General features: G+C 40.9%; 1 long non-coding RNA gene across 1 annotated transcript; it reads left to right on the top strand.

Moving 5' to 3' along the window:
• Nucleotides 1-719: 719 nt before the first annotated feature.
• Nucleotides 720-8,126, top strand: LOC147914036 (uncharacterized). Its single transcript, XR_015555724.1, has 4 exons — nt 720-1,391; nt 3,823-4,013; nt 7,008-7,204; nt 7,606-8,126. It is a non-coding gene; the product is annotated as an uncharacterized LOC147914036 (long non-coding RNA).
• Nucleotides 8,127-10,763: the final 2,637 nt, after the last annotated feature.

The raw sequence follows: 10,763 nt of genomic DNA, 5'->3' as shown, positions 1-10,763 counted from the left end.
ATAGACTCACACAAATACATTCAACTGATATATGCAATTTTTTCTTTCATGGATTGTGCTTCTGCCATTGTATCTAAAAACTCATTGCCAAATCGAAGGTCACCTAGATTTTCTCCTATATTATTTTCTAGAAGTTTTATAGTTTTGAATTTTACATTTAGATCTATGGTTCATTTTGAGTTAATTTTTATGAAAGGTGTAAGGTCAGTGTCTAGATTCATTTTTTTTTTTGCATGTGGATGTCCAGTTGTTCCAGCACCACTTGTTAAAAAGACTACCCTTTCTCCATTGAATTGCCTTTGCTCCTTTGTCAAAGATGAGTGGACAATATTTGGGTGAGTCTATTTCTGGGCTGTCTGTATGCTCCACTGATCTATTTGTCTATTCTTTTGCCAACACAACACTGTCTTGATTACTGTAGCTTTATAGTAACCACACTCAAGTAGGTACTGTTATGAACCCCATTTTATAAATGAAGAAATGGAGGCACAGAAAGGTAAATTATCTGCTTTTTAACAATTAAGCAAAACTAGGTTAATGTTTTGATTGTAGGTGGTGGTGCTGTTTGTTGAGATGGGGAAAACTGAAAGAAGGACAGGTTTGGGTAGGGATATAAAGAATTCTCCTTTGGCTATGTTAAATTTGATATATTTATTCGATATCCAAGTGGACATGTAAAGTGGACAGTGGAAAGTGGAGGTCTGGTGTTCAGAAGAAATATTTTTAAATCATGGGATTGGATGATGTCACCTAGGAATAGTATGCATGGAGGAATAAAGAGGTCCCGGGAGAGACTCTTGGGAATGACAACACTTAGCAGTGGAAAAGAGAAGGAACCAACAAGAGTCCTGAAATAAAGATCAGCCAAATGGAGAAACAGAGAAAAAGCCTTTCATAATTACCCCCATGAGAGAGAGTCTGAAAGTGCAGATGATAGTTAGCAAAAGTTTTACAGGCATATAGACTGGTCATGAGAAAACAGGGATGGAGGAAGAGGAATATGTGGTTGGAGCAACGCAGAGGTCAGAAAATTGTTCTCAGAAGTAGAGAGCCTAAGGGTAAACAAGTCTGGAAACACATTCAGAAGCTGAAGTTTAGCGAGGAAACAGGCAAGTCAGCAAGTCTGGACAAGTACATTCCACGATTTCAGGTTTAGCGGCAGAAGCTTGCAGGATCTTGCAAAGGCGTTGCAGGAAAGATCATCAGCCTGTATAGGAGACAGGAGGAGAAAAAGGAGACTCTGGCATCACAGAGGACATAAGAGAAAAGATTTTCAAGAAGGAAGGAATAGTCAGTGTGTTGAATGTGTGGAGACAAGGTAAGATAAGAACAGAGTAGTGACACTTGGAGTTGTCGATATGGAAACCAGTGGTGATTTCAGAGTATCCCAGGTGAGTGGTGAGAGAGAAAGCTTGGTTGTGGTGCGCGGAAGGCACCGGAGCTGAAGGGGAGACAGTGTTCAGAATGCAGCTGCCTGTGTATATGCGTCTGTTTTCTGAGTCATCCTTTCATGTATAAATCATTGCTTACTATAGATATGATCCTAAACCTTGCAATTTGCACTTAACAAAATGTCTCAGCAATCACTAAACGTAGGTACAGATCTATGCAGTTTAAAAAAATGGCTGCATATAATGCCTCTACGATGAATATTGATGTTGTTTCTAGCCATTTAATATGATAAACAATGCTTCAGGGAGGACGTTTGTGGTTGCATTTTTAAGTTCTTGTGTGAGTGTGTCTACAGGATAAATTCATGAAAGTAGAACAATTGGATCAAAGGCTATGCTCATTTAAATACTGATAAATGTAACTGGATTTTCTGCAGTCTCATCACCTAGGTACGAGGGTGTCTGCTACTCCACATGCTTGCCAACTTAGAACTAATGATTATTTGCCAATTGGATAAATAAAAAATGATTGCATTTGATTTCAATGTTACTATTTATTATTTTTAAGCTCAGAAGTGATGTTGTGCATATTTTTGTAGAAGCCATTTGCATTTATTTTTCTCTAAAATTATGACCTTCACCGAGTTTTTTTTTTCTATTAGTTGATTGTTTTCTTACTGATTTGTATGTACCATAGTATTTTAAGGCAACTAGACTTTTATCTATTATTTATGTTGTTAATATTTTCCTCACATTTTTCCTAGTCTTTACTTTGATTATAGTGATTTTACCATATAGAAGTGTTGTTTTTAACGGAGGCAGGATTATCAACCTTTCTTTCAGGGCTTTATTGCTTTGTGTCATGCTTAGAAAAACCATCTCAACTGCAATAATATAATATAATATAATTTCCCCACATTTTCTTTGAATTCATATATGATTTAATTTTTACTTTAATATTTTTGACCATCTGACACTTATTTTGCTATGAGAAGGAGGTATAGATCTAACTTCATGTCCCCCTATGGCTATCCAACTTGCTAACTCATCTATCTTCTTCCTACTGATTTAAAATGCTATTTTTATTTTTTTAGAAAGTAAAATCCTCTTTCTCTTTCTCTCTTTTATTTGTCTATCATCTATCCCTTCAACTGATCTATCTAAGACTATTTGGGCCCTCCATTGGTTCTGTTGATCTTTTTATCTATCCATGTGCTAATACAAGCCTTTTCTGAAATTACAGAAGCTTAATTATTTTCTTCGATAAATTTTTAGTCTTAGTCCACAACTTTCTTTTGTTTCGTATTTTTCTGGCTAATCTTTTAAGTTTGATTTTCATTATAAACTAGGGAACCAGCTCGTCTAGCCAATTACAAGGAAAATCTTGGTGTTAACTGGATTAGGATTGTATAAAACCCATTCCTCTCACAGTCTTCCAGATCTCAGAAATGAGAAGTCCATCCTTCTAGCTTCTCAGCCAAAGAACTGTTGAATCATACTCATTTCCTCTCTTTCTTATACTTCAAATGTAAATCAGCAAATCTAACTGAGTCTGTATTCAAAACATATCTGGAATCCAATCATTTCTCACCACCTCCACTGCTAACATCCTTCCACAAGTCATCCTCACCTGTCATGTGGATTATTGCAAAAGCCCAGTCTTCCTGCTTCTGTGGTTGCCTTTTGAACATTTATGCACATTCATACCAGACAATTCATTAAAAAACAATATCAGGGGCCGGCCGGTGGCGCAAGCAGTTGAGTGCTTGGCGTGCTCCGCTGCAGCGGCCCGGCGTTCGCTGGTTCGGATCCCAGGCGCGCACAGACGCACCACTTGGCAAGCCATGCTGTGGCGGTGTCCCATATAAAGTGGAGGAAGGTGGACATGGACGTTAGCCCAGGGCCAGTCTTCCTCAGCAAAAATAAAAGAGGAGGATTGGCAGATCCTATGATGTTAGCATAGGGCTGATCTTCCTCACCAAAAAAAAAAAAAAAAATCAGATCATATCATTCAACTCCTCAAAATGGCTGTCTAATGGCTTTAATCCTCATGATGTCCTGAAAGGCCCTATATCATCTTGGCTCTTGTAATCTCTCTGACCTTATCAGTTCTTCTCCCCCTTTTTCAGTCTACTGAGGTCGTGCTACCTTCCTTGAACATGCCACGCACCCTCCTGACTCAGAACCTTTGCACCTGCTCTTTTCTCTCCCTGCAAAGTTCTTCCCCTAGATATCTGCACGGCTCTCTCCCTAACCTCCTCCTGGTCTCACTCAGAAATCATCATTCTCAAGAAGGATTTTTCTGACCACCTTGTGCAAAACTGCAATTCCCTCCCCTTCCTGTTTTATTTTTCTTTACAGCACGAATTCTCATTTAGCATAGTACATGCTCTGATTTTTGTTTATTCTCTCTCTTTCTGTTCCCCACTAGAATGTAAGCTCCACGAGCACACAGATTTTAATCTTTTCTGTTTGCTGCGATGTCACCAATGACTAGCACAGAATAGATGTTCAATAAATATTTGTTGACTGACTGTGTCAGCAGATGCAAAAAAAAAGAAAAGAAGAAAAATTCATATTCTAGGAAATACAAAATATAAAGCAATCTGAAAGAGTCATAAGGTAAGTAGATCAAATATTTAAAAAGATAATGAAAAGATTAGATTTCAAAAGGTAAAAATGGGATATTTTACACATAAAAAACTGTTATATTTACATTAGTACTAATAGAATTTCTAAATGTGAAAATATAATCTTTGAAATTATAATGATAACACCTAAAGTATGTGGTACTTCTTAAGTACTGGCAACATTTGAAGCATTTAAAAAACATTTTTAGAAACTAATTTAATCTGAGGAAGGTGAGATGGGAAAACCGAGGCATGGAGGAGAAAGACCTTGCCTGAAGTTAGTCATCCATTAAGGTGAAGACAGGATTCAGACTCAAGCAATCTGCCCTCCTCACCACACCCATTCTAGCTCTCTAGCTACTTTGATTTCCCAGTGGTACTGTTTCCTCTGGCCACGCCCCTCCTTGGGACTTATTTTTCTTATCTATAAAAATGAGGGCATGGGGTTAGACTTCACGGTGTGCTGAATTTTGTAAACAAATGATGTTTACAAGGTCTGTGAGTGGCTGCAGTACCAGGTTCTATGGAATGTCGTCTGTGCAGTTTCAAAACTAAAGAACAGATTAGAATTTGACCTGGGGAATCCCAAGCCCTATTTAATGAAAACTCATAAAACACATAATTTTGAAAAGTGCATTGTCCCAAAGACAGGCAATGCAGAACAGCACCTGAGAGTGCAATTATTTGGAAAGCTCAGGTGAAATTTGATTTCACTGAAATCTCTGAGCTGAGCCAGAGAGCTTCTGGGATGCTATGGGTTGAGACCGTCCATGTGGTCATAAAGTGAAATTACAGAAGCAAGCCCCACCTCGTAGTTACTGGGAGAACTCTGCTATATCCTTGTTTCCTTCCAATCACTATGTCCCCAGATCTAAGGCCACTGATGAGACTCTCGCCTTGCCAGTATTTTTCTAGAGAATATCCATTGTGTAAACTGATCACAGGATAAAAATTCCTTAGGGAGCATGGCGTTCCTAGCCCTTTGTAATCTGGGGCCAGCTAACCTTTTCATCCTGGGTTCTTAGGGCATCTCTCTATTCCCTGCACACTCCTCACCCTGGGCTTCTGCATGTATGATCCCATGGCCTAGAATACCCTTTGCCTCCCTTTCTACCAGAAGAAATCCCAATAATCTTTGAAAACACAGCTAAAAATTTTTGTGTGACCCCAGTGTCCTTGCCACCAAGAGCCTGAGTTATTTGGGGAGGAAAGCGGTGCTTCTTTTGAAGCATCCCAGACCCTAAGACTTGCAACCCACTAGAAAGCTGGTATCCCTTGCTTTCCAATATTCTTAATTACATTTTATCTCAAGTTTTTTGTTTTTTTTTTTTTTTTTGGTGAGGAAGATCAGCCCCGAGCTAACATGCATGCTAATCCTCCTCCTTTTGCTGAGGAAGACGGGTCCTGAGCTAACAGCTATTGCCAATCCTCCTCCTTTTTTTCCCCTTTTTCTCCCCAAAGCCCCAGTAGATAGTTGTATGTCATAGTTGCACATCCTGCTAGTTGCTGTATGTGGGACGTGGCCTCAGCATGGCTGGGGAAGCGGTGCGTCGGTGCGCGCCCAGGATCCAAACCCAGGCCACCAGTAGCGGAGCACGTGCACTTAACTGCCAAGTGTTATGAGAGGTTCAGGGATTCGATCGGAGATGTAAAAGACACTTTCCACTCCAAACAAATGGACTGAAGGTATATTTTATTATATAGAGGATAGTAAAGGCGATAGTCTGCAAACAGATCCGAATAGGTCAAATATTAAGAGGGAAAAAACATCAGCCCGACTGGAAAGGGAAAACATCCACATCGGCTGAAGAGAAATGACACAAATCAACCGGAAAGAGAAACACCAGGTTGACAGAAAAGAGAACACATCAAATCAATTACTTCATATCAAATCAATTACTCACAACATCCACCCCCCACTGCCGGGAGAGCCCTGTTAATCGACGCGGCTGGGCAAGGATCACACGTCCTGGGCAAGGTGTCCCTTCCACAGGTGGACCTCTCAGCAGGTCTCAGTTTCCAGCAGTTTATATAAGCAGTTACAGAGTTTACAGAGCAAGCATCTAGTGTTCCCATGCACAAAATGGTTATCAGTGGCGTACGTGCACTGAGCCCCTTGGCTAACGTCCCAGCCCAGTAGTTGTGTACGTGCATTGTTCTCTTTGGTTATCGTCTTAGCCCGGCACAGATGGCCAGTCCATCCCGCGCTACGACGCTCCAAGAGCCTTGAAATGTTACAACTTGCAACTCTCTCCGTGGGAGAAAGGCCAGTTCCCGGGAAAAGGCCAGTTCCCACCACACAGAAAGCAGCTTTTATTTCTTTGTGTGCTGGTGGCTATAGGTCAATGGAGCGGCCAAACATAGCTGTACTCATGTCAAGACACCAAGCCACAGGGCCAGCCCCCCAAAAGTTATAAACAATAGAAAGCAACTAGTTCAGCCACCCTTATTTCCCATCCTGACTACTGAAACATCCTCTTAAATGTTTTCCCTGTCTCCATTCTTTTTCTCCTTCAACTGTTCTCCAAACAGTTGCCACAGTGATAAATCAACATTAATAGGCTGCTATTTCACATAAAACTCTCTAATGGCTTTCCATTACTTGCAGACTGACCTTCAAATATTTTGATTATGCACATCTATTAGTAAAATACTTTTCAGCATGCACCCACAACATGGATTTATTTAGGTATTTATAAACCATACATATGTAGTACTATGGTCATAAATTATGTATGTTATATACACATAAAAATAAAAATTAAAGAATTAAAAATAAAAACAATACTACAATATTTTTATTAACAGTATAAAAAATCTCATTACCCTACTAATCATATTCTATGGTGAAAGCAATGTGATTGGATGTACTTGACTATTTTTGAAAATCTTTTTTCAAAACTGTCTTCCTCTATTTCAGTTTATTTTGGTACTTCATTTAATGGCTGTTGTAGCAATAATAATAGCGGTTCAAAATTTTTTTCAGCATCCCAATGGAGCGTCTTGTGCAACCCTTGGTTCAAATGCTAACTTACTTTGGAAAGTACTGACTTAAAGAACAGGATCCAAACACTCCAAAATGGCATCAGGAGTCTTTAGGGCCTGACCCAACCTACCCTTCTACCCGGCTACCACTCAAGGGAGAAAGAGGGGACTATCTCACGAACATTCTCGGATACCCAGGTTTTCTTTTTACGTTGTTCTCTATCATCTGACCTGACTAGATTTTGAGGGGGAAGGGAGGGGAGGGGCATGGTCCAATTCAAGAAACTGAACAGAAGAATCAAGACTTCCTAACAATTAATGAATTGCACCTTGGGTTCAATGTTCTGTTGTCAACTTGATGTCGCTAGCACTCCACCTAAGGACTCTAAGAAGCTATGGACTCCATATACCAGAATCCCCTTCCCATGGGGTTTCAGGTTAGAGCTGGCCAATGAGCAGAACTAGCAGGAGATTTGGAAAGTGGAAGGGGAGGAGAAGCTATTGTTCTCCAGAGCCAGCTGCAGCCATAGCAGGGTCAGATAAGGGATTCTCAGAGGTTTTCCTACAAGCTCTTGAGACCATTTTCTTTGCTGCTACAGGTTGACACAATCTAAGGGAGCTTCTTAAATATCTTCATCAACTTTCTGGTAAGCTCTTTAGAACCACCCACTTCAGTTCCTCAGGCTGACTCTTCAGATGTTGACTTCCCTGACATTTGCTCTCCCAGCTATTCCAATGGATGTGTAAGTTCTTAACTTCTATATCGAACTCCTTATACCTGGAGTACATGGAGTTGTGTCTGTTTTGCTAACCCAACTCTGCCACCTCTTGTGGTAGTGAGGTATATAGAATGAATTAGACAGTTGTGTTATTTACCAGCTGTAGCAGGTACCTAAATCATTCCGAAACCACAGGGGCTGAGAACAACAGCCGTTTCGTTGCTCCCAATTCAACGGGTCAGGACTTTGGACTTCCAGAGCTCAGCAAGGATGTTCATCTGAGTTACATGTGGTGCTGCCTGCAGTGGCTTGATTGAGACTGGGAGATCCAAGATGGTTTCAGTTAACATCTGAGGCCTTGATGCTGGCTGTCTGCTGGGGCACCTTGATTCTCCTCCACATGGCCTCTTTCTCTCACATAGCCTCTCACCATATAAAGCAATCTAGCTTGGAGTTTCTTTGCCATGGTGGCTAACATCAAGTGGGTGAAAGCAGAAGCTGCAAGCCTCTAAGGCCTGTAAGCTCTCTTGATTAAGGCAAAGCATCACTTTTTCACCACATCTCTCATTGGTAAAAGCTTAAGTAACCAGCCCAAACCTGAAGGGAGAGGAACTAGAATCCTCCTTATGCAGAAGGCAGGGAGTGGCAAAAAGTCACTTTGTAAAGAGTGTGTAGAGGGAACACTGCAGCCACTTTTGAAAACAGTCTCCACACCAGCTAAGGAAACGCTGAGGCATGGAGAGGTTAAGTAACTTGCCCAAGGTCACTCAACTGCTCAATACAGTCATGCACTGATAACAACATTTCCAGTCAATGACGGATCAATGAGATCGTATGGTGGTCCCTTAAGATTAGTACCATTACATAGCCTAGGTGTGTAGTTAGCTATACCATCTAGGTTTGTATAAGCCTACACTCTGTGGTGTTCACACAATGACAAAATCACTCTTAAACACACATTTCTCAGAACATGTCCCCATTGTTAAGCGATGCATGCCTGCTTAGCAAGACCAAGCATATTGACTCGGATCAATTTTACTCCTATTTTTGTGTTCTTTACCACTATACGATACTGCCTTTACCAAACCTTCTTTTTTTATTTATCTCTAAAGCTTTTCCTGAGTAATGTTTGTATGTCTAATTTGTGGTAAGTGGCTTTCATGGGCCAGGAACAAAAATGCTACCTTCCCTGCATTATTCTAAGCTTGAAAAAACCATAGTCCCTCCAACTTAACCTTCCATAGAATTTCTCTTAAGGTCCTATCAAGATTAGAAAATAAAGCAAAAAAATCATATCTATTTCAGATAACTAAATCAGGAAGCTTCTCTGAGTGTCTTAATATTTTAGTGTTGGTGTATGAGGTCTTTATCTTTCTTTTCTTAGAGTCTGCGTATAACTCCTGTACTCTGGGCTTAGAGCCCACTTACATGTATCTCCTTGGATCGTGATAGCATAAGGTCTAGTGCTGTAGTAGTTAAATTAACAAATACTGAATGAATGAATAAACATGTGAAAGATCCCACCTGCCTCTTTCTTCAAAAACTATCTCTGACGCCTCTGTGCACCAGAAATGTATGGCTTTTAAGGCAAGCTCTCAAAGCCTCAGCCTCACTCTTATTAGTCACTCAGGACTTCCTTGGCTTCTCTCCTGACCTTGCTCTCTTCCCATCCCATGTCCAGCTTAACTTCCAGCGCTTGTCTTAGTATCAGCAGGCTTTGGCTCCCGTTTTAAGTGTTGGTTTTGATATTCTTGCTTTGACTGCTATTGCCCTCTTGAAAACTACTTTGGATTGGATCTCCCACTTGGCTTCCCCATCTCTTGTCAACCAGACCATGGGCTGCTTGCCTAATCCATTATAAAATCCATAAGAACAGAGACAGTGTCTGTTTTGCTCACCATTGACTGACTATCACCCAATACAAAGTTCAAAAAGTATTATACAGATTGAACTGAACTGGTGCTCTCAACTGATCACACCTCCGGTCCCTAATGAGACTGTGGTTCAGACAGAGTGAATGTGACAGTAGGATATAATGAAGTGCTCTGGGGCTACCTTTGCACTAGGGAGAAGCACGTAGGGCAGGCTTTACCAGAAGGGCCTCCCATGAAACAATAAGCGCTTAGTAATCGCGAGTGAAGCATGCTTAACATAGCCATAATGAGCCTTGTGTCAGAGGGGCCAACTGGTCGCTCACTCTCTATGAGTATGGTGCTCTTTTTTGCTAAACTTCCTGGAGTTCCTTTGCTTACTGAACTTTCCTTAACAACTCAGCAGATGGTTTCTATCTGGGCACTCGTCAGCTGGTGCTTAACAGCAGCACATCTGAGAGGATACATGGGTATCTGTTAGGGGTGGAAAATCCAGATGCCAACGTGTGGCAGCATGCCAGGTGAAGTTATCAGGCATTGTCTAATTGATGTTGGGGACAGTGAGGACAGCTGAGGGGTATTAGGGAAGAACCCTTCCCTGGAAGGGGGAGACTGCTACTCTGAGAGCCAGGCAGAACCAGAGGAAGGCAATTGGCAATGGAAATGAGGAGTAACTCCAGAATAGAGATCAGTTCTTTTCCTGGAGTACTCACCATTCAGTATCATGCATTATGCATACAGGTACACAATCAAGGTACAAGGAATATAAAAATCAGGGTCCTACCATTTATTCACATATTCATCCATCCAACAAATATGTGTTGAGGCCCTATGAGCACCTATCAGTACCAGGCTCCATCTAGTGAACCCAGGCACTAGAGATATAGCAGTGAACAAGATGTGGTCCTCTTGTATCTGTCATTGGTTTGCAATGAAATGATTAAGTGCTCATACAGTAGTAATAAGTAAACAAACTATTCACTGTTTCTCAGAGGAAGAGGTTGAGGTAGACAGTACAATGGTATGAAAAGGATATTTAGCAACCAGAAGAGACAGAAAGTTTCTGTGTAGTCAGAGGAGTGAGAGAAATAAGTAAGACTATAGAATTGGAGAAAACTCAGGAACGCAGTCAAGAAGAGTTTTCTTCTTGTCAGTCCCGGTTGCTCT

Source organism: Ceratotherium simum, chromosome 22 (assembly GCF_057802395.1).
Source record: "Ceratotherium simum simum isolate JZ-2026a chromosome 22, ASM5780239v1, whole genome shotgun sequence".
NCBI lineage: Eukaryota > Metazoa > Chordata > Mammalia > Perissodactyla > Rhinocerotidae > Ceratotherium > Ceratotherium simum.
This window is presented reverse-complemented; position numbering and strand designations above follow the sequence as displayed.